The sequence below is a fragment of the Pseudorca crassidens genome, chromosome 8, assembly GCF_039906515.1.
Source record: "Pseudorca crassidens isolate mPseCra1 chromosome 8, mPseCra1.hap1, whole genome shotgun sequence".
Lineage (NCBI taxonomy): Eukaryota > Metazoa > Chordata > Mammalia > Artiodactyla > Delphinidae > Pseudorca > Pseudorca crassidens.
The window spans coordinates 97,174,102-97,199,782 of NC_090303.1; the positions used below are offsets into that span (position 1 = coordinate 97,174,102).

General features: G+C 35.3%; 1 long non-coding RNA gene across 1 annotated transcript in view; it reads left to right on the top strand.

Annotated features, from left to right (window-relative positions):
• The window catches only part of LOC137228673 (uncharacterized), a 162,177-nt gene that overhangs the window by 98,651 nt on the left and 37,845 nt on the right, over positions 1-25,681 (top strand). The gene's annotated exons all lie outside the window — the stretch shown is intronic.

Genomic DNA, 25,681 nt, shown 5'->3' on the forward strand with positions numbered 1-25,681 from the left:
ACTTCATATAAGTGGAATCATCTAGCATTTGTTGTTTAGTCACTGGCTTATTTCATTTATCATAATGTCCTCAAGATTCATCTATGTTGTTACCCATATTTGGTTTTAATAACACTTCTATTTTCTTCTTTTCCCATCTCTACTGAAGTATAACTGACAAATAAAAATTGTATGTATTTAAGGCATGCAACTTGATGTTCTGACATACATATATTGTGAAATAATCACCGCACTTAAGGTAATTAACATATCAATCATCTCACATAGCTATCATTTTCCTCTTGTGTGTGGGTTTTGTTTTCTTTTTGCTGTACGCGGGCCTCTCACTGTTGTGGCCTCTCCCACTGCGGAGCACAGGCTCCAGACGCACAGGCTCAGCGGCCATGGCTCACGGGCCCAGCCGCTCCGCGGCATGTGGGATCTTCCCAGACCGGGACACGAACCCGTGTCCCCTGCATCGGCAGGTGGACTCTCAACCACTGCGCCACCAGGGAAGCCCTGTGGGGTTTTTTTTGTTTGTTGTTTGGTGTGTGGTAAGAACATTTAAGATCTAATCTCTTAGCAAATTTTGAGTATATGGTACAGTATTTTTAACTATATTCACATTGCTGTACATTAGATCTCCAAAATTTATTCATCTTGCATAACTGAAACTTTGTGTCCCTTGACAAAATCTCCTCATTGCCTCCTTCCCCCAGCTCCCTGGAAACCACTCTTTTACTCTCTGCTTCCATGAGTTTCTTTTATTTATTTTTTAAAAAAATTTTATTGGAGTATATAGTTGATTTACAATGTTGTGTTAGTTTCAGGGGTACAGTAAAGTGAATCAGTTATGCATACACATAAATCCACTCTTTTTAGATTCTGTTCCCATATAGGTCATTACAGATTATTGAGTAGAGTTCCCTGTGCTATACAGTAGGTCCTTATTAGTTATCTGTTTTATACATAGTAGTGTGTATATGTCAGTCTCAGTCTCCCAATTTATCCCTCACCCCCTTACTCCTTGGCAACCATAAGTTTGTTTTCTACGTCTGTGACTCTATTTCTGTTTTGTAGAGAAGTTCACTTGTACCCTTTTTATAGATTCCACATATAAGTGATATTATATGATATTTGTCTTTCTCTGTCTGAATTACTTCACTCAGTCTGACAATTTCTAGGTCCAGCCATATTGCTACAGATGGCATCATTTCATTCTTTTTTATGGCTGAGTAATATTCCATCGTATATTTGAATCACATCTTCTTTATCCATTCCTCTGTTAATCGACATTTAAGTTGCTTCCACGTCTTGGCTATTGTAAATAGTGCTGCTGTGAACGTTGGGGTGCATGTACCTTTTCGAATTACGGTTTTCCCTGGATATATGCCCAGGAGTGGGATTGCTGGATCATATGGCAACTCTATTTGTAGTTTTTTTTTAAGGAACCTCCATACTGTTCTCCATAGTGGCTCTATCAATTTACATTCCCACCAACAGTTCAGGAGGGTTCCCTTCTCTCCACACCCTCTCCAGCATTATTGTTTGTAGATTTTGTAATGGTGGCCATTCTGACTGTTGTGAGGTGATACCTCATTGTAGTTTTGATTTACATTTCTCTAATAATTAGTGATTCAACGTATAAGTGAGATCATGCAGGATATGTCTTTCTGTATCTGACATTTCACTTAGCATAATGTCCTACAGGTTTATTTATGTTGTTGCAAATGGTAGAATTTCCTCCTTTTTCAAAGCTGAATTATATGCGTGTGTGTGTGTGTGTGTGTGTGTATGTGTGTGTGTACCACATTTTCTTTATTCATTTGTCTACTGATAGACTTTTAGTAGACTTTTAGGTTGTTTCCATATCTTAGTTATTGAGAATAGTGCTACAGTGAATATGGGTGCATAGATATTTCTTTGAGTTCCTGATTTCATTTACTTTGGATATATACCCAGAAGTGGGATTGCCAGATCATATAAAAGTTCTAATATTATTTTTTTGAGGAAACTCCATACTCTTCCATAATGGCTCTACCTAGTTACATTCCTACCAACAGTGTCAAGAGTTTCCTTTTCTTTTCATCCTTGCCAGCTTTTGTTATCTTTTGCCTTCTTGATAATAGTCATTCTGACAGATATGAAGTGCTTGCTAATTGTAATTTGCTTTTTCCTGATGATTGGTTATGTTGATATATACCTGTTCACCATTTGTACATCTTCTTTTGAGAAATGTTTATTCAGGTTACTTAACCATTTTTTTCTATTGAGTTGTATGAGTTTCTGATATATTTTGTATATTAACACTATCAGATATATGGTTTGCAAATATTTTCTCCCATTCCATAGATTGTCTTTTCATTCTGTTGATTATTTCCTTTGCTCTTTCCACAGAAGATTTTTAGTTTGATGCAAGCCCACTTGTCTGTTTTATTTTTCTTTTCTTGACTGTGCCTTTGGTGTCATATCAAAAAAAAATCATTGCCTAGACTACATCAAGAAGCCTTTTCCCTATGTTGTTTCCTAGTAATTTTAAGGTTTCAGATCTTACATTTAAGTTTTTAATCTACTTTGTGTTGAGTTTCGTATATAGTGTGAGATGAGTCCAATTTCATTCTTCTGCATTTGAATATCCAGTTTTCCCAACACCATTTATTGAAGAGAGTCTGTTCTTTTCCTTTTTTTTCATAAAGAGGCTGAGATATTACACTGCTTGGACTATAATAAGCTACTTTGTTAAAGTTACAGGCATGATTGTAGAAAACACGAGAATCCTGGGTGAGAGAGAAAGGAACTTCTTACCCATGGCACAGGAAGCAGCATGAGCATCCTGTTTGCATCAGCCTTGCCCTTCAAGTCCCACAAATCAGATGGGAAGGTACCAGATATATTGCACTCACAGTGCTTACACATCACAGCTGAGGATCCCTGAATTTAGGGGATTCAAACTTTTATTTTTTTCTTGATATGCTGCAAGCAAACCTGCTCACTGTCCCAGAAAGAGATATTCTTTGTTAAAGTGGACTGTAAGTAGGTCCCTCCTTTGTTTCTGAGAGAGCTCCAGCTTCCAAGGCTGTTTTTCTACAACATACAGTGGTTAAAAAAAAAAAAAAAAAGGCAGTCAGTGCTTCACTCACAAGATATGCAGTAATGCAATAGATGTGGAAACTGTGATGCAACCACCTTCTATTTTTTTTTTTAACTTACTAGTAGAATCATGAATTCATTCATTCTTCTCCTCCCTTTTTTCTATAGTTTATTCAGTAAAAATTCCATCTCTTTGCCACAGACAGTTCTATTCTTCCATAACACTCTATTTCAACCAAATGGAATCGGTCTTTCTATTTTAAATCAATCAGTCCACTGACTTTTCTAACACAATGACAGTGTCTTTTCTGATGCTCTTCCTTCAACTTAAAAAATCCTCTAACACTTACTTCTGCTAATTGAAACCCTCTGCTTCCCTCAAGTAATAAAATACTATATTCATTATCCACTTTTTTCTGATTTCTGTGATTGGAACTAAACATCTACTTTTATTGAGTTCATGTAACAATGCAGCTTACATTCTTAGGACACTTTTTCAATTCTTGCTTTCTTTGACATTTGTCAGAGTTATTTATGATTAGTTCTAACTCCCTATCTTGGAGGGTAAATTCCATGGGAAGAGAGCCTGTTTAATCCTCACATTTTTAATACCCTGCAGTGCTTTGCAGTTTCTTGCTCATAGTTGGAAATCACATATTAATTAAAACTGATATATTTGGAATTTGGTCTGTGTTGCAGCTGGGCTTTTATTTGGTATGCAAAATTACAGTAATTAACAAGTGATTACATCATTTCACTTTTTTTCTATGCACTTTTACTTCCATAGGAGAGTATATATATGTTTTATATATATATATATATACATATATATATATATTCCATAAAGTACAAATGGCGTAGATAGATGTAGATAATATCACCACATATATGCTATATACATTATCTATATCTATCAATCTATCTGCTGTGTATGTGCTTTATTCCCTCTTCCTAGCCTATATTATTGTGCCTACTGAGATGGAATTCAGTAATTCAGAAACCAGGTTTCTATATTTTGCCTGTTGATTGGTTACAGTTGGAAAAACAGGTATATTGCCACAACAACAGCAGCAGCATATTAGAAATGGGGCCCAGGAACAAAATGACTAAAAATAAAATAAACTAAAAATACCAAGTATGTCAAGGATGTTGAGCAGCTGGAATTCATGTATTGCTGGAGGGAGTCTAAATTGATCCAGTCACTTAACAACATTGTTTCACAGTATCTATTAAGGCTAAACACACATATTCTGTATCCCGGCAGTTATTCTCCTAGGTATACATCCTCCCAAAATAAATGCATCTGCCCATCAAAAAGCATGAACAGAAATGTCCATAATAGATTTATTCATAATAACAAAATAATGGAAATAGTTCAGATGTACATCAACAGAATAATTGGTGAATTGAGGTATATTCATACAGTGGACTACTACATAAAAATTAAAAAAAATATATTTCTGTTACACATTACCATACGGTTGGATCTTTTAACACAAAATGTTGCATGGAGTTGTCAGACACAAAGAGTGCTTATAGTATCATTCCATTATGAAAAGTTCAAAATTTGTGATGATAGAAGGAAGAATAGCATTTACCTTTGTCAAGTATTTACTATATGGGGGAGAAAGGGAGCCTGCTGGCATGCTACAAATTTTCTATATTTTGGTACATGTAGTTATACATGTGTGTATATATGTGTGTATGTATACACATATATAGTGTGTGTATATATTGTGTATTTATAATACATGTAAATATACATTCACACAAATTCATCAAACTATATAGTTAAGATTTAAACAGTTTTTCTTATGTAAATTACTCCTTAAATTTTTGAAGGAGGAGGAGGAAATGGAACTGTATTATTGGTAAAATGAACAAAACCTGAGGTCTAGGACCTAGAGACTGGAAATTCCTCTGGGCGTAGGTCATATTTTTGGTACCCTGGCCAAGGTTAAGAGGTGAGGTACAGAATGGGAAAGCACTGGAGAGAGTTATGATTCACACTGTAAAGGGTAGAGAGCAATTCAAGGAAGAGCAGAATAGATCCTACATCTAAGAGTAAGGAAAGATATAAGGAAAATAGAACTAGAATTTATTTGTATGCAGTTCAGGGAAATAGATGTGCATGTTGAAAAAAAAATCAAAAACTGAGTTCTCATACCAATACCTGAGTTTAGACTAAAAACTGATATTTCATTATCAACAATGGAAGCCAGTAGATAAAAGATTAATATCTTACATAATTAGAAAAATAGTAAAAGTAAACCTAGAATTTCAGCTGGAATAAAATTACCAAGAATTAGGGGGAAAAAAAGACATTTTCAGAAAAACAACAATGGAGTTTACCATTAAATATTAATTAAAGAAAATTACAAAGAATACACTATGTAAGAAACATGATGCAGAATGGGAAACTGGAGATACAATAAGAATTGGTGAGCAAAGAAATTGATAAACATGTGAAAATTTAAACAAATATTGATGGATTTTGACCACATAAAATAATAAATTATGTCAAAATCATAGTATTGATAAAAGCAGACATTAAAAAATAGTGTGAAAGTAGGGATTACTGTGATAAATGTTAAGCATTCTAAATTTCTTGTATTTTTCAGGAGGGTAAAATATTGACTAACTTTGCACTTTGTCATATGTGATGTGCATATTAAACTTAACTAAATAACATAATAATAGATTGAATTCCAGTGGGGTGTGTGAGAATGAAATAATAAAAAATAATAATTGTATCCTACAAAAAGGTAAAATTGAAGTGAAATGAGAAACAGAAAAATAGGGCAAATATAAACGTATAACATAGGAGAAATATTTCTAAATATATTACCAATCACAATAAGTGTACATAGATAAAAGTCTTCCATTAAAAGACACTTCTATTCAGGTTATTTTAATAAAACACATACAGTATTCTAAACTAAAGAGTCAAAGGTGAAACAAAATTGTCAATAAAAATATTTAGAAATAAATGTACATAAACTATTATTGATTAAATGCTAAAGATGAAGCTAAAACATTTTATAAGGGGAAATATTTAGCATTAAATACTTACCCTTAAAATGGTTCATAATTAATGAGTCGCATTTTCATTATAAGATATATTAGGGAACCAGGAGAAACATGAGTAACATAGAAGAAAGAAAGAATAATAATAGCAGAAAGGAATAAAATAAAAAACAAGCATAACATAGAAAAGACCAACGAAATATTATACTAGTGCTTTGAAAAAATTAAAGAGATGAAAATATTAATAAATGAAAAAGAGAAAAATGATATAATGACATTTATTCTATAAAAGGACAAATAGCTACTGATGTTGAAGAGATGGGAAAAGTAAAAATGTTATAATATATATCAATAAATGTATGAACTCTGTGAACAAAACCTTTTTAAATCCTAGTAAAATAAAACTTACCAAAACTGACTCTAGAAGAAACAGAAAACCTACAATTTCTAGCCATCAATGAAATTAGTTCATTATTTAGAAGTATTACCTCCAGGAAGTTATAAGGCTAAGAAACATTATTTCTATCACTCATTATTGATTGTTAGAATTTAAATTCTAAATAAATTCTTCCAGATATAGAAAAAGGAGGAAAATTATCTAATTCATTTAAAAAAGCTAAGATAACCTTGATGCAAAATCCAAACAGGGGCAGTACAACAAAGGAACAATCTAACTCAGGGTAAGGTTATAAAAACCTAAACCAAAAAGAAGTAAACTGAATCAAGTAACATAAAAAAGTAAATACATCATGACAACTTTCAAATAACTGTAATGCTCCATAATCAATTAATGTAATCTATCACATTAAATGTTTAGGAGAAAAGAATAAATTATCATTCTAAAATAGAGAAGTGTTCAATAAATTCAAAATGAATTTAAAAGCTAAAAAGTGAGCAATTCACAAATTCAGGGAATTTTCTTAACTTGATAACAGGAACCTATAAAAAAGTTACAACAAGCATGATATATAATGGGAAAATATTGATAACAATTTCCTTTGGATCAGGAAGAGGACAAATATGCACACTAATCCAACTCCTGTTTAACATTGTAGTGACTTACAAAGGAAGACTACAATAATGACATAAATGCAATACTATACAATACAATAAAATATGGCTTGAGACAATGGAATATTACTCAGCCATAAAAAGAAACGAAATTGAGCTATTTGTAATGAGGTGGATTGGATAGACCTAGAGTCTGTCATACAGAGTGAAGTAAGTCAGAAAGAGAAAGACAAATACCGTATGCTAACACATATATATGGAATTTAAGAAAAAAAAATGTCATGAAGAACCTAGGAGTAAGACAGGAGTAAAGACACAGACCTACTAGAGAATGGACTTGAGGATATGGGGAGGGGGAAGGTTAAGCTGTGACAAAATGAGAGAGAGGCATGGACATATATACACTACCAAATGTAAAATAGATAGCTAGTGGGAAGCAGCTGCATAGCACAGGGAGATCAGCTCGGTGCTTTGTGACCACCTAGAGGGGTGGGATAGGGAGGGTGGGAGGGAGGGAGATGCAAGAGGGAAGAGATATGGGAACATACGTATATGTATAACTGATTCACTTTGTTATAAAACAGAAACTAACACACCATTGTAAAGCAATTATACTCCAATAAAGATGTAAATAAAATAAAATAAAAAAGTAAAATTAAAAAATTTTTAAAAATTAAAAATAAATAAGAATAAAAGCAAACAAAAAAATATGGTTTGAGAGTGAAAAATCAAACTAATTATATGCAGATGCTAAAATTGTTTATGGAGAGATGTAGAGACATTAAAAATTTTTTAGAATTAATAAAAGGTTGTTGGATATAAAATCAATATGCCAAAATTTGCATTTGTAATTAGAAGGAAAAATAAATTCAGCTAGAAACTGTAATTAAAAATATATCATTTAAAATAATAGTAGATTATTTAAAGTACCTGAAAAAATTTTAACAAAAGTATTGATACTTTTAATGGAGAATATAAAATTCTACTTTATGACATGAAAAAGAGCTTAGTAAATTAAGAAACATGGAATGTCCTGAATTGGAATATTTAATATCATAAGGATATTAATTCTCCCCAAACTCATCTACAGATTTAATGCATTTTATTTAATGTCCCATTGGTTTTGTGTATTTGAGTGTGACAAGGAGGGCTGGAAATTGACATGTTGATTCCCAGATGTGTGTAGAAAATTCAAAAGTCAAGCATTCAAGGAACTCTTGTAGAATAAAAAGAAAATGTGAGGAATTTCTCTTAAGGACTTCAAAACTTTTAAGAGGTATTAGTAAATAAGACAATGAGATATTATTGGGGAAGTTTATAAATAGGCCATTGAAACAGATTTGAGAGCAGGGAAATAGATGATACAATGGGAGTCCAGAAATAATTTATAACAGAGCTAAATGGCAGGGCCAGTTAATGAGGAAGTAATGGGCTTTTCAATAGATGGGTCTGAGTCAGAAGAAAATTGAATGTACACACACACACACACAAGTTTCAATATATATAATTAATATATATTATGGAACCTTGCACCATTCACAAAAATCCAATTTCAGGCAGATTAAATCCTAAAATATGAAAAACAATCCTAAATTCTATAAAAAAACAAGTATATTAACTCATTTAATCCTCTATAACCATAATATTATTTATAACTTTTGTTATTCATAATTTATAGATGAGCAACTTGAGACTGAGAGGAGTGGAATATCTAGCTCCAATCATGCAGCAATTAAGTCCTGGAACCAGAATTTGAACATCTGCAATTTGAGTGGAGAGTCTTTTTTTAGCTACCTTTGCCAAAATGCATGGTTTTGATATCTGGGTTGATAAGGATTTCCTAACCAGCATCAAAACATTCAGAAAAAAAATTGGTAAATTTAAGTACATTGAAATAAAAAAAGAATAAAAATGTATCTTCAATAAAAAGGTCTATAACCGAGAAGAGTATATTTGCAATAATTTTGTGAAATTGTTATCCAGAGAAATTAAAGATTCTATGAATCCATTAAAAAAAAAGACAAACACTTCCATAGAAAAATCGGCATATGGACAGAATGGGAATTTTCTAGAAGAAAAAAACAAATGAGGATTTCAAAATTCAATCATTGTGAAATACCAATTTACTATTAGTTTACAAAAATTATAAAATTCTACCAGTAGCAAATATAGTGATGATGTGGAACAGGATTTCTCTTTTCCTCATTGGAAATGAAATTAATCCAACCATTCTGGCATTACCTAGAGGAGCTTAACATATACATAAGTTATGGCCCCAAGATACCAATGCTTGGTATGAGCAGTAGTGTCCAATAGAATCAGAACACAAACCACATATGTAATTTCAAATTTTCTGGTAATAACCTTATACAAGTAAAAAGATGAAAATAATTTTAACAAATATTTCATTTGACTCAATATTTACAAAAGATTATCATTTCATTATGCAATCAACATAAAATTATTAACAAGATATTTTACATTTCGTACTGTCTTTGAAATCCAGTATGTAACTTACACCGATAGCACATCTCAGTGTAGACTAGCCACATTACAAGTGGCTACCACAATGGCTCAATAGCCATATGTGGTTAGTGGCTACCACATCGTGTAGCACTCTAGATAAGTTTGGCTCAAATTTTAAGGGATATACAAATGCTATGGAAATCTTGATAAATGGCAGATTCTGATTTGGAGGTCTGGCTGAGGCCTGATGCTCTGCATTTCTAACACTCCAAGTGTTGCTGGTGCTTTTCATACATTAGTCACAGTTGACTAGCAAGTTTGTAGAAGATACACCAGGCCACATGTACAAGAATGTTCAAATTAGCATGCTCATATTAGCAAGAAAAAAGTGGAAACAATTCGAATGTCCATCAACAGAAGAAATAATAGTATTACACAGTGGAATTCAATTTAACAGGGGAAATAAACTTTAGTTGCAAGCATGGATGTAACAACATATAAAAGTAAATAACATTGTTTAGAGATATTTTCATTCACAAGAAAATTAAGATCAAGGAAATTATTATCTGCATGCCTGCATTCATAGCAGCATTATTCATAATAGCCAAGAAGTAGAAGCAGCCCAAATATCCATTGACAGATGAATGGATAAACAAAATGTGGTCTATATCCACAATAGAATATCATTATTCTATATCATTACATATTATTCAATATCATTACAAAGGAAGGACATTCTGACATACAGTACAACATGGATGAACCTTGAGGACGTTATGCTAAGTAAAATAAGCCAGACACAAAAGGGAAGATAGTATATGGCGTTACTTATATGAGGTTCCTAGAGTAGTCAATTTCATAGAGATGGAAGGCTGAATCCTGTTTACCAGGGGCTGGGGAGAGGAAGGATGGGAGTTGTTGAGTGGGTACAGAGTTTCAGTCTTACGGGAGGAAAAGAGTTCTGGAGATCAACCACAAAATGTGAATGAACTTAACACTACTGAGCAGTATACTTAAGTTGGTAAATGTTATGAAATGTGTAGCTTATCACAATTAAACATGAAAATCAAGAAAATTATTAATATTAAATTCAGAATAGTAGTTACCTTTGGGAGGGTGGTGTTCCAGGAGCAAAGATAATTTTCTATTTCTTAATCTTCTACGACTATTATTGTTAATTTAACTGTACAAATACATCATGTGAAATATTGCATAATGCAATTTTAAGAATGGCTGGAGATAGAAGTCACTAATAAGAAACTATGCTTGCCTTCCTTTAATTTGGTCTAGGTTACTTTTGACTACTTTTTTGAGATTTTTTTTTCTTTTTGTGTTTATTTTTTACGTTGGAGTATGTTTGATTTACAGTGTTAGTTTTAGGTGTACAGCAAAGTGATTTAGTCATATATATATATATATATATTCTTTTTCAGGTTCCCATATAGGTTATTACAGAGTATTGAGTAGAGTTCCCTGTGCTATAGAGTAGGTCCTTGTTGATTTATATACAGTAGTGTGTCTATGTTAATCCCAAACTCCCAATGTATCACACCCCCCCCACCTTTCCCCTTTGGTAACAATAAGTTTCTTTTTGATATCTGTAGGTCTGCTTTCTGATATCTGTATTCTGTTTTGTAAATAAGTCCATTTGTATCTTTCTTTTTTTTTAGATTCCATATATAAGTGATATCATGTGATATTTGTCTTTAACTGATTTTATTAGTATGATAATCTCTAGGTCCGTCATGTTGCTGCAAATGGCATTATTTCTTTCTTTTTTATGGCTGAATATTCCACTGTACATATGTACCACATCTTTATCCATTCATCTGTCAACGGACATTAGGTTGCTTCCATATCTTGGCTATTGTAAACAGTGCTGCAATGAACATTGGGTGCATGTATCCTTTCAAATCATGCTTTTCTCCACATATATGCCTAGGAATGGGATTGCTGAATCATATGGTAGCTCTATTTTTAGTTTTTTAAGGAACCTCCGTACTGTTCTCCGTAGTGGCTCTACCAATTTACATTCCCACCAACAGTGGAGGAGGGTTCCCTTTTCTCCACGCCCTCTCCAGCATTTGTTATTTGTAGATTTTTTAATGATGGTCATTCTGACTGATGTGAGGTGGTACCTCATTGTAGTTTTGATTTGCATTCCTCTAATAATTAGTGATGTTGAGCATCTTTTAATGTGCTTTTTGGTCATTTGTATGTCTTTGGAGAAATGTCTATTTAGATCTTCTGCCCATTTTTTGATTGGGTTATTTGTTTTTCTGATATTGAGCTGCATGACCTGTTCACATATTTTGGAGATTAATCCCTTGTGGGTCACCTCATTTGCAAATATTTTCTCCCATTCTGTGGGTTTTCTTTTCCTTTTGTTTATGGTTTCCTTTGCTGTGCAGACGCTTCTGTAACAGAGCTGTACCATACTGAAAAAAGCTTTAAAGCTGGATATACCTGGATCAGTTTACCTTGTTTGCAAGCCATTCTGTCTTGTAAAATTACTTAACCTCTCCATACCTCAGTTTTGTCAAATGTGAAATGTGCAAAATAATGTGCACACCCTTTGATTTATTTCATAACAGTCACATAGGAGGATTGACAAGGATTATACCACCCTGAAGTGTAAGGGAGTGCAGTGACTATATCAAATATCTGTATTGCTTGCATTCCTTTTCCTATACTCCCTTGGAATATCATGTTACTACTATTTGATATTCTTGTAACATCCAGCATTCTCTTTCCCTCAACATGTTTTATGTTCTCCTGTCCTAACTGGGACATACTCCATCTTCTTGTTAAGCAGTAGTTGAGTGAGTGCCTGTGGCTGGTGATGGCTTCCAGTCATTCTGAGCTCGAGGCTACTGGTTACCTTGATCCAGGTTTATTGGCTGGAGATAACTACTACTACTACTGCTGCTGCTGCTACTACTGCTACTACTACTAGTACAAACAACATGAAAGCACTAATGCTAAATGCAATGGGGAGAGTTGGTCACAAGTGAGAGGCTGGTGAATTGTGGGAAATGATGAATTGTGGGAAATGATGAAATTGTGGGAAATGATGATTGGAGAGAAGCGTAACCTCCATAAATGTTTGTGGAACTATATTTCCTATGGCAAGTAAGTGTTTAAGATTTTACATTTCCTACTCACGGAAGCTAGAATTTTGGGTCAGTAAAGTAACTTAAGTTTCTGCAAGACAGACCATATATGTTCATCGTATTTCCCAAGAAACTCCATAGACTTCATGACTACTAAAGAAATCTCAATGATGATAAGAACTACCACTCAGTGTTGTTTTGAGAATTAGATAAGAATGCATGTGAAGGTACCTAACACAGAGCCATCTTGCAGTAGGTACCCTTCTCACATATAATTATAAATTAAACCCATTTATCTCTACCTAATCTATGATCTATGGGAAACAATACTGAGCTATTGGCATAAAATCCTCTTTTTCCATTTTTAATACTCATAAAACCCCATGACAGGGCCAGACATATCTTGTGTCTGGAGAGGGAGGAAGCTGCAGGTAGTGGATAAATGGCTCAAGAAAGTCATTAGAAAAATCAGAAAAAGCATCTAATTATGCAGTCTTTTGTGATCTTGGAGTTCTGTAAGTGAAGAAAACAACACAGGTGCAATGCACATCCTGATAAGCTGAAATAATCCATTTGACCAAGGAAAATTAAAGAATTTTTTCCATCATTAAAGAAGATAAATCCAACATACCTTAGATTTCTTGGAACTTTTATATTCTCTATTCCCATAGAGGTGATTTTCAACTGAAGATAAATAGACTGTGAAATTCCATCCACAAGTCACCTTCTACTTAGAAGGTATGGAAAGCAGTATCATGGAACACTTAAGAGTCTAGAGAAAGACTCTCTGGAAGTTTGAGTCCTTCTCTATATTCTAGTAGCATGTGACATGGGAAAAGCCACTTGACCTCCCTGATCTTCATTCTCTCATCTATGAAATAATGATAATGATGAGTACCTTTTGCATAGGGCAGGCGTGAGAACAAAAAGACAGTCTGAGTAAAGCCCATGGCTTGTGTTCTATAAGTTTCCCTATTCCTGTTATCCAGTGGGCAGAAGGATTCTGCCAACACTGGGAAGGGCTCTTCAAATTAGAGCTGAAATCTTATAGTTCCCATAACTTCTACAGTTCATCAGGTCACTTCAGTTGAGGTTGTTAATCTACTTCAGTTGATTGACAGTTGCACAGTAGTCAGATATTTGATTTATAACTTGGACTGAGTTATTGAATTTGTAATTTGGACGGAGCTCGAAATGCGTTTTTGATTTATGTGTATCCCCCACGCAGTTACAACAAATCATTGGTGGTTGAGCAACATTGACTGTAAGACACGCACATTTAGCAGTTGGATTTTAAAGGGCAAAGAAATTTATATTTCTTCATGTAAATGTGGGGAATCAATGCTGCAAATCACTGCAAAAGAAGCAGTGTGATCAAGTGAGGAAAACTGTAGCACTTAATAACCAGAAGAGCCCAGTCTGTTTATAATTTTGTTCCTCTCTGAGCTGCATTACAGACTTTCAGAGTTAGGCCATACTAGGTGAATTTTTACTTTACACACAAGAGGGCTAAAGTGCTCAAGGGCATCAAGTACTTAGTGGTTCAGTTGAAAATGTAACCAGCTCTCCTGATTCTTGCTTAGGACTCTTTCCACTGCAACACACAACTTTTCTGTGTTTCAGCTTCTTTCTCTGACAAATATAAGGATAGTGATAGAAAGCTCTGCTTCTCAATGCAGTTTTTTTTTTTTAATACATGAGACAATGCCCTTGAAAGAGCTTTACAATATAAAAGTACTTTACAAGTTCCTACCTAGACCCAAACCTAGGTTTCATAGGCAAGAAAAGATGGATCGTAAGGGGTGGAGTCAAGTGTACCCATTTATTGAGAGGCTACTATTAGCACAGGGCTTCCATCCCCCACCTGTTTTTGGTTTTAATTCTCACAAGACCCCATGACATTTTCTTATTTTCAGATGATGAAACTGAGGCTCAGAGAAGTTAAGGGGATTGTCAAGCTAGGATTTCAGACACCAGAGGTGCGCTTATGTCACCACTGCACTACTACTAGACACACTAAAATAAGCTCTACCAGGCTCCTTAGTGGGAGACTGAATTTAATATTTTCCAGCAAAGCAAAAACACCTGCCTCTTTAAGATTTGATGCTAATTGTAAAACAGTTTTCTTCTTGCTGCAGTATTGTCATATTAATATTTCTTTCTGACCTCATTCTGGCAAATCATCTTGGAGAGAGGAATAAATAATGTTCCTGTAAATTGAGGTATATGAACTCTAGAGATACAGTACTAGCAAAAAATATCAGGCCATGTCTGGGCCTCAGTCAGTAGATCTGAGTTGCCTGTTTCTTATTATTTGTCTTCATATCAAGTTCAAGATGATTACTGAAATGCCCATTTTCCTAATGTCATACCTTCAGTCAAGTATCCTGTACTTTGACCTCCACTGATCTGGTCTCAAATATAATGCAATAACATCTTGTAATGGTCGGGAACAATAGTTGTAGGAATCTGAACTTGAAGTGAAAGGTAGGCTGGAGATGCCAAGATGAGCAATCAGAACAAGGAGGGTAAACCTTTAGACTTCTAAGTCCTAAAATGAACTCTGTAAAAATACTCTATTTTAAAACATCATAGGGCCTTGGCCCTTTCACTCTGAGCTGCGTGATTAAAGCCTGATGACTTGTTTTCACTTTTCAACTCCCCTTTGATTGTTACTAAGGCAGCACTCATTCCAGCACAGCGGATAACCAAAGCAGAGGAGATGGTGGCATCCATCGTTTCCTCCTCTGGAAATTGGTTCGCTTTGTTTTAGGAGGTCATTATCCTCTTCCACTCAATTCAAACCATATTTATTGAATGCCTGCTATTTGATTAGTAGAAAGGACACACTCACTGACCTAAAAAATACTAGTATTTTACTGAGGGACAAAAAGGTAACGTTGCTTAAAAAACGAAATACAGTATGGGATCATGTGTGAACGTAATTGTTACAGATAACTTCACAGAAAAGTAATGACAAAAGGGTTAAAAAGTATAGGAAAGCATCCAGGAAAGCATGTGCATGAGAGCTTGACAAGGTAATCAGATGAGAAGACACACATATCTAAGACACACAAGTAGCCTGGCCAGGAGGTATAGATACAGTAAACACATTTAATTAAAAGGCATTTGGAGTGAGGCACTAATTTGGGAAATTAGTGGGACAGAAACTGAATAGAAAGATGCCCTTAATTAAGAGGGAGCCTGAAAATTAAACTGACAATTTGGCCTTCGTCATGAGAGAGCTCGAAGATTTTAGAGCAGGTAATAAAGACCTGGCAAAATGGTTTCAGACAGCATGCACAAATATGTCAGATGAGAATGGCTTGTGAGAAACCAGAGGCAGGGAGTGTATGTACCAAAAAAGGTCCAGGGGTGACAGCAACAAGTGAAGAACGGACTTCACAGTGAAGGGACTGAACAAAGTAAGAAGAGGAAGAAAGGGAGGGAAAGAGGAAGGAAAAAAACATGAAGCAGGTCTCTGTGGGGAAGCCGGATGGAGTCTCAGTAATAATTTCCTGCTAGTGTTGCCAAAGTTAGCAAATAAAAATACACTTAAATTTGAATTCAAAATAAATAATTAATATAGTTTTGATACAGGTATGACCCACACGTGCATAATTACACTAAAAGTTATTCATTATTTATTTGAAATTCAAATTTAACTAGGTATCCAGTATGTTATCTGGCAAGTCTATCCAGGGAATTTTCCTGTACCAATACTACTTCACATTACGGAAACACTCAAAGAACAATTGTCCTGGTGCTACAGAAAACTATGAATTCATACTATTTATCTAATGTCAGAAGTGTAGAACAGACTTAGGTAAAAAATAATGTATAAATAATAAATACTGCATATTGAGACTAAACTTGGGGTGGGGAAGTTGTAGCATTAATCTAGGTAGGACTTTTGTAAGACACATATATTTGACCAGTAGTTTTAGGAGGGAAAGTGGAAACTGTACTGTTTTAAGGGAGAAGTTGTAATTACCTAGAACTTGTAGATTCAATATTGTGATAAAGCATATTTCAGTGATGTGAAGAGAGTCTAAGAACCAGAATGAACTTGGATGGATTGTATACCAGAATGATGCCAATTTGACTGAACTTCAGGGCTGGCCAAGAAAGGAAGTAGAAATAATTCATCATTCACTTTTCCATGTTTTGGAAAGAGAATGATGATTAAATGCAGGTATTAGGAAAATAAGTACTTGAAACTCTCTTAAAGAGTAAGGGTCACACTAAACTATCTAAGAAGCTCCAGAATTTATGTCGAAAGTTAAAAGGTGGTCATAGAAACAAACAAAAGCATTGAACAACATTTTTTTAAAAATTTTGTTTTCTGGGCTTCCCTGGTGGCGCAGTGGTTGAGGGTCCGCCTGCCGATGCAGGGGACACGGGTTCGTGCCCCGGTCCGGGAGGATCCCACATGTCACGGAGCTGCTGGGCCCATGGGCCACGGCCGCTGGGCCTGCATGTCTGGAGCCTGTGCTCCGCAGTGGGAGAGGCCACAACAGTGAGAGGCCTGCGTAACGCAAAAAAAAAAAAAAAAAAATTTGTTTTCTTTTATTATAGTTTTTGTTTTTCTTTGCATAGGAAATCCATCCACACAGTAAAAAGGAGGATATCGGGTGAAAACACATGTCTTTTCATCCCTCCCCTGTCCAGCAGCCACACTGCTCCAACACCTGCTCAAGTTGCACTGAACATTTGCGAACCTAATCACAGAAGATACATGAGACAATAACTGATAGAACTACAAAGACAACAAATCCACAACGATGATGATTTTGACAAAATATGGATGCCATTAACCACATGTGGCTATTTAAATTAATTAAAATTAAAAATTCAATTCTCATTTGCCTCGCCATATTTCAAGCACTCAATATATGGCTAGTGGTTTCCATATTGGACAGCAAAGATATAGAATAGTATCATCATTGCAGAAAGTTCTGTTGCACAGTGCTACTGCAGAGGTAACTGCTGGTACCAATTCCTTGTGAACTTTCCACTTAGCCAGAGAAAACATTGAACAACATTTGATCAAGAGCAATGTAGAAAGAAATGACTTAAAAGATATAAAAAAGACGACTTCAATTTTATATAACTTATATAGAACATTGAAGGACAAAGGAAAACCAATAAAATATTCAGTACATCTGGAAGATTCAGACTGGAAAGAGTGGTTGTTGGTAGAATATGTGTTTGACATGTGAGGTTTTCTTACAAGGCTTGAAAGTCAATGGCAAAAAGATTTGGTTTTAGTTGCGAAATGTCAACATCTCTCTGTATCTCCTTTCGCACCTTCAGCGTAACCGGTTCTGCTCACTCAGAGCTCTCTTCTCATGCAAGCTTTTTAGATTGCTCCCACCACCATTAATTTCTTCCTCCTTCACAAACTCTTGTCACCTATTTGACTTATTTTTTCCTAATGATGGCATACAGCTATATATTCTTCATGTGTTAAATATCTTCTTTCACCTTCATGAGCACATGCATAATGATTGTATTCTTTGTATGTAGTTCTAAACACATAATAGGAGCTCCATGAACGCTCAATAAATTCAACAAAAAGATGTGAAAGAAAACATCATGAAACCTTTAGGAAGAAAGTTTTGATTGCGGGACTAAATACAAAGCTCATTTTTCTACTGGCTTGAAACGTGGAGGCTTGATTTAGCAGTATATTGTTTGTAAAGGCTTCCAGCAGTATAAAGAGAACTGCTTTTTGAAGGAAAGGGTCCCACCTAATGAAGAACAATAGAAAACAGACTGCCTGAGATATTACTCCTTCCTGTCTATTTGTCAGTAGTTTTTAAAAATCCAGCATGACTGCCATATGACTTTCTAATGAAAGACGTTTTCATTTTCATTGTTATCAATTATTTAATAGTCATCATTTTTGTAGAAGGAAACCATAGAACAGATATAGTAGTCAGAACTTTACATGAAATAAAGTGTGTTGTATGGAAGAACCCAGCCATTCCTTTATATTGCTAATCTTCAGAATCATTTGGGAACAGATAAAAATTACAGATATCCAAGATCTGCTGGTCATAATGTGGTTTTTTTTGAATCTCATTATTCCTACCTAGATTAATGATGCAACTTCCCTAATCTCATTTTAGTCTCAATGTGCAGTATTATTTATAGACATTATTTTTTCACTTAACTCTATATTTCTGATATTAGATAAATTTTTTTTTTTTTTGCGGTACGCGGGCCTCTCACTGTTGTGGCCTCTCGCGTTGCGGAGCACAGGCTCCGGACGTGCAGGCTCAGCGGCCATGGCTCACGGGCCCAGCCACTCCGCGGCACGTGGGATCTTCCCAGACCGGGGCACGAACCCGTGTCCCCTGCATCGGCAGGCGGATTCTCAAACACTGCGCCACCAGGGAAGCCCTAGATAAATATTATTAACTCATATTTTTTGTATCAGCCTACCAACTGTTCCTGGACTGTCTTTATTTTCTGAGGTAATGATTGTCATAGGGAGATTCCCCAGATGTGGTCGCCAGATCGTTTAGGTCTTGGGTGGAACCCAGGAATCTAAAATTGAAAGAAAAGTATCTCAGGATGATTCTATTCAACTGCGTTTGGGAATCACAAATCTATTCTGTTGCCATGATTTCATATTTAAAGAAACTGAGACCTCAGAAGTTTAAAGAGGTTTCTGAGTGTCACAAGCCTTTTATTGTTGAAATTGAGCTTAAGCGTTCAAGCTACCGTTTCAGTGTACTGGAACCTTTGTGTCTACACTCTGCTGTGGTTATTTCCTCTGATGAATAAATCCTGTCCATTTGACAATGAAGTTCTCTTTAAATAAGTATGATTGGGACTTTATTTGAAGAAACCATGGCAATCTGTCCCCTAGAAGCAATATTTTTGAAAACAGAAAAATTCAAAGGATTGCTGGAAATCAGGCATCAAAGAGAGTTATTCAAAGTGAGATGAATATTAACTTCTTTCAAACATTTTATATGAAACAAATGGGCAGTATCTTCTTATCATAATGTGGGATCAAAATTGTGTAGTCCCAGCTAGAGTTCATTTCTTAAAGCTAAAAGTGTTGATAATAACCGGAATATATATATATGAATATCTATATATGTAACCCCTTGATATCACCCTACCATTAAAAACAAAACAAATAACCAAAAAAAACATAAAATGTGTTCCTATGACACCACAGTGTATCATTCTCATTCACAGATAAGGAAATCCAAGCTCAGGAATAGACAGCAGTCAGTGAATAGTAGATCCAAGAGTAAAATTTATTTTTGTGTCTTGCTGTCTCTAATATTTTATATATTGCTACACTTAAATTCTTCTCTCTTCTTTGAAAAAGTGTGTAAACTCACTATATATGTATATATATATAGGGTGTGAGATGGGCACCTGGCAGATGGAGGTTACTGATGCAACAGGCCTAGAAATCTCGGTAGAGTTGCCAGATAAAAACACAGAGCACCTTGTTAAATTTGAATTTTAGATAAACAACTTTTTTTGGTGGGGGAATCTAAGTATGTCCCAGGCAATATTGGGGACATTCTTACCTTAAAATATTATTTGCTGTTTATATAAAGTTAAAATTATAGTAGGTGTACTGTATTTTATTTGATACTCTGGTAACCCTAACCTAGGGACATGCCAAGAGTCCAGCTTGACTGGGAATTGGAATGAGTTATTAAATTCTTTTCTAAGACAGTGAATGTAAGAATCTTTTGAAAAACAAACAAGTATATACAAGTGAATCATGTCAGACAGTAGTGGGTACAAATGGGGCTGCATTAAGAATAATCATCCTTGTTTCTATGGCTTGTGCCCTTAGATGCTAATGACAAAGGTCCAGGTTTATGAAGAAACACCATCCTTCATTAGCACCTTCCCACATTCCAACACACAACACACTCTGGTTGGCTGGTACTTTGAGTTTTCTCTTCATTGATGTCCTGATGCTCTTCCTCACCTGCTCTTAATACCACTAATGTTCGCCACCCATGTTCATTATCCCCAAGTTCCTCATCACCGCCGTTGCTGCTGGTGCTCATCTGCTGGCATCTAAGACAAAACTTTCAAGATGTCAGGGTGATGTTGGGTCCTCTGGAAACTACACTGCACCACAGTAACGCTGTGCCTTGCATATGTATGGAGAAATTTTCCTTCCAATTCAGATTCACACATTCTTAAATGACCATCAAAGCAGCCCTATTTGTGCCCCATGATTTACAAAGCAACTCTTGAGGACTTTGTTCTCCTTAAAGCCCTCAACCATTTCTCCAAAGCTGCCAGGCACGAGCTGTGACACCAGTCCCTTAGGTAGACCCCATGACACCTTTACAACTTGTCCATCCGTACACACTTCTTTAGGCTTTTTTTCCCACACACATCCCCCCTCTCTCTAAGCCCATGTGAAAATCACCTCATCAAAATTGTTTCGCTAAATTGGGGAGCAGCTCATTTTAAAGCTGGGAACACTTTTATAAACTGAAATAAATTTCAAGCAATTTCTAACCAGTTGCCGTACTTTTGAATATTCAACAACAAAAGATTAACATTCTTTAACATGCTGAATTTATATGAGCTCCAGCTGAAGCAATAGTCTCTCCAGGGTCACAGCTGTCTAATATTATTTTCTCAAATTGGAAGGTGTCCTGGTCACCTCAGACTTTGTGTACAGACATAGTTCATCCCAGGTCATTCATTCACTCGCCAAATGTTTAATGAGGACTTTTATGTGAAAGACACTGCCGGAAAAGCAAAGATATACATTACAGGATAATGCATTTGGAACTTTAAAATTTATTTATTTATTTTTGCGGTACGCAGGCCTCTCACTGTTGCGGCCTCTCCCGTTGCGGAACACAGGCTCCGGACGCGCAGGCTCAGCGGCCATGGCTCACGGGCCCAGCCGCTCCGCGGCCTGTGGGCTCTTCCCAGACTGGGGCACAAACCCGCGTCCCCTGCATCGGCAGGTGGACTCTCAACCACTGCGCCACCAGGGAAGCCCTTGGAACTTTTTTTAAGCTCCCATCCCTCTCCACTTTGACACACCTTAGCCTAAGTTACTTAGTCATTATGCTTTCATTGTCTCAAGGGGGAGATATGATTGCATGATAGCAGAGAAATAAGGGAAACTCTTCTTGTCTTTAAAGTTCCAAAATCTGTTACGTTAAGGAACTGAGAGGAATACACATATTTTTTAGAAGTGATAGAAGATGGTAAAACTAGGTAGGGTTGGATAGCATTCCCTCCTCTCCAGCTTCCATCCCCTAAGTATTTTCTATGGTATGGGTGTAAGCTAACCAAAAACAAATAATAAAATATTGTATGGGTGTTGGTGGGTCACAGAAGAGAAGATCTGTCTAAAAGAAAATAAATTAATAAATACATTTCTGCCTAAAATTTATTCTGCTACTTACAAGTATGATCATAAAAATGTGTCATCTAAATTTTGGCAATTTAGAGTTACAGCAGACTTTAATGATACATGATGTCAGGAAAACAGAATTAAATCCTGTCCAAGGTACATTTGAACTTAGTTGCTCTACTTATAACCTTCTTTTGTACTAGAATCCTTACCTCTTATGTGACTGGATTAGAAGAGGGTAAATTCCTTTATTTTATAATAATTTCTTCAGTTATTGGCCTTGTCTTTCATACCTTGGTCCCTCTTTTCTTAACATGTTTTTATTTCCCAATGAAACATTTGAAAAGTACAAGAGATTAAAAGTAGCTTATCTAAGGAAGAATGGTAAATACTAGGAAAAATTAGAAAATCTTGACACTTACAGAATAGAGAATTGAGGATATTTCAATGAGGAGAATAAAAAGGGAAAATGTTGGGCCAAACAGTCTTGCAAATCTAAAATTCTATTATTTTTGTGGCAAAATATCAAGATTCATAGTGCTCACCAAATACGTGAGCAACTAAAATTAAAATTGGGGGTAAAACAAAACTTTTAATCAACTATAGATAGTAAGTATAGCTTAAGCATGTAAATATTTTCCATCATTAAATTTTCATCATTATATTCCTAAAGAAGAATGTCACTATTGAACATCCATTATTCGTGATCCTCCAAACTCTTCTCCTTGTCTAGAATCTGTCAGGGAGTCAAGAGATTTTCATATCCCCAATAAATTTTCCTTTGTACTTTTAATCACATTAGAAATTACCAAAAGTTCCCACTAGCAGATATAAAGGCATTTATCTAAAATGATTCAAGTAATAAATGATGTGTCATTCTTAGCACAGAAGAGGTTTTGAAATCCATTTTCTCATGAGTGCTAAGTTAACAAAATCACTTATCCTCATACGAACCTAAAATCAATCCTCTAGACAGTCTAGTCCTTCAATGCGAGAAAGATAACTCTGACTGTATGGCCCCGGGGATGAATGTGCCTGGCAATAAGGAGTAGTAGACTGGAATAAAGGAAAGAATAAAGGACACAGTCACCACAGCCAACTATTGTTCATCTCACCTTGGGAAAGTCATTCCTAGCATTTGGGTGGTTGATACCTCTTTGGCATATCAAAGTGAAGATCTGACCTCATTACATGCTTGCTTAAAATCCTTCAAAGGCTCTTGGATAATGTCAGATAAGTAACAGATAAAATTAAACTCTTTATTGAAATTTTCCTCTCTAGGTTCATTTTATAACAATTACTTTCTTACGATTTCCTTTATGGTCTACCTGTTTACATTTTAATCTTCATTTCACACTACTCTCTTACATGTATTCTACATTTCTGCCACGTCTTGGCAGTTCTCAAATTTTCCATAAGCCAAAGATCACTTGGAAGAAAAGTCATGTTCCATAGGATAAAGAATTGAAAGTGAACCTTAACCTAACCATTTATATAGCTTCAAAGGCCAATGCTAGCAGACTGTATCTGCTCATAGAGCTTCTAAACCATCTACAGCGAAATCTATTCCATTAGATGGCAATGCAGTAACTCTAGGAATATTTTTTTTAGTTATGATCTTTAAAAGATCAAATGAGGGGACTTCCCTGATGGCGCAGTGGATGAGACTCCGCGCTCCCATTGCAGGGGGCCCGGGTTAAATAACTGGTCAGGGAACTAGATCCCACATCCATGCTGCAACTAAGAGTTCCCATGCCACAACTGAAGAGCCCGCCTCCCACAACGAAGGAGCTCACCTGCCGCAACGAAGACCCGGCACAACCAAATAAATTAATTAATTTAAAAAATAAATATATTATAAAGATCAAATGAGAAGTAAAATCAGTACCTATTTAATTAATAATTTGATTAACACTTTGTGTAAGAATCGATATACACATCCTAGTAGGAACTTAACAAGTAAGAGAAACTTACTAATGGAAGATGCTCATAGAGGACAAAGGATTAAAGGCTGTGTCCTGACAGTGGATTGCAGTCACTTAAAAACATTATTAAAAATGTCAAGTTAATAATAATTACTTTTCATACTGACCTAAAATTGTAATTCTTAGGTTTTAAAAAACACGTGGTAGATAAACTTAGCAGATTTTAATTCAATAATGGACAGAAAAAAGCATTTAAAGATGAAGTTATAAAGTTACCTATAGAAAGAATTCAGTGCAATTTGGATTCTGGACCTATTCATCTTGAAATCTTTCAGTGAAAATTCTTTAGAAATGAGGAAATGAATTTTATTTATTTGTTCCAAGTTAATTTTCCTTTAATTGCTGCTTCTGCTTTAACAACTCTGATTGTGGTTCAGAGATGATGTTATACAATTAAACAAACCACTGGAAACAATCACTTTGTGTTTCTTTTCTGAACATTTGTCTGGAATCCAAATTGCAAATACTCAAAATACTTAGAAGTCTACAGAAATGGGGAAAATATGCCAATAAGTAATCCCCAGCACTTTCTAACAAAACTCTCATTTTACATGGAAGAACAATGGAAAAATAAGATTTGATTTACAGCAAAATTCGTAAGGTCAATGGTGAAGGTTGAAATTATTTGTAATAAGCACTTTATAAATATGAAAAAATACTTCAACTCACTTTCTAGGAGAACATTTTTCCCATATACTACCAGACTAGCCCTCCTACTGTAAATGAAGAGAAAATTAAACCAACAAATGTGTGTATACACATATAAATATATCAAATTTTTATATAATTAGACAACAGCTAATGCAAGAACATGATCCTGGAGAGAATGGACATGCACAAAGGCAGTCCCACTTTCAATGCTGTCCTTTCCCTAGGGACAAATTTCTGGCCTGTGTGCAATGCAGTGGAGTCCAAACAAATCATGTGGTCCTGCTGAGTGGAGAAGGCAAAAATCAGAGTTTGGGGCAGATGAAGCAGCTATAATCTATGAATGAGAGCAGTATAGAAGAAAGGAATCCAACGAAGTCAAGAAGAAATTCCTCCAAAGTATTCGGCTAAGATTGCACTGTCTATACACAGAGTGAGACTATACAGAGTTACCAGAAGTTGGCAGCTATGAGGTTGAGAATGAAGCATAGATACTAGAGGCTGAGATATGCTGGGGACACTGCTGTTCTAACACACCCCTAGTACACTGAGCATCTAATAGAGACTCCATTGAGGCCATGCTTTAGGAGTTACGTCCTCATTCGAGAATAAGATTTCTATAGTCCTACCCTAACACAGTCTGAAACCAGGTCTTGATAACATCTATGTAGGAGATTGAGTTTGGAGATTGATTCTTGCTAATTTAGAAAGGTTTGGAAAACATACTGGGCTTTCCCCAGGCATAAAAGACATAAAATCAAACTTATCCAAGTTCAACGTGATCAGCAGCAATTGAACTGACTACTACAATAAAAGTCAATGCTTTAGAGGAAGGCAACAGAACCCAGCACCTTCACAATGTATAAGCCACAATATCCAATATAAAGTTTTAAAAAATTACCAGTTACTCAAAGAAACATAAAAATGTGTTTCATAATAAAAAAAATTAAAAAGATAGTCAATAGAAGCCAACCCAGTGATGGCAA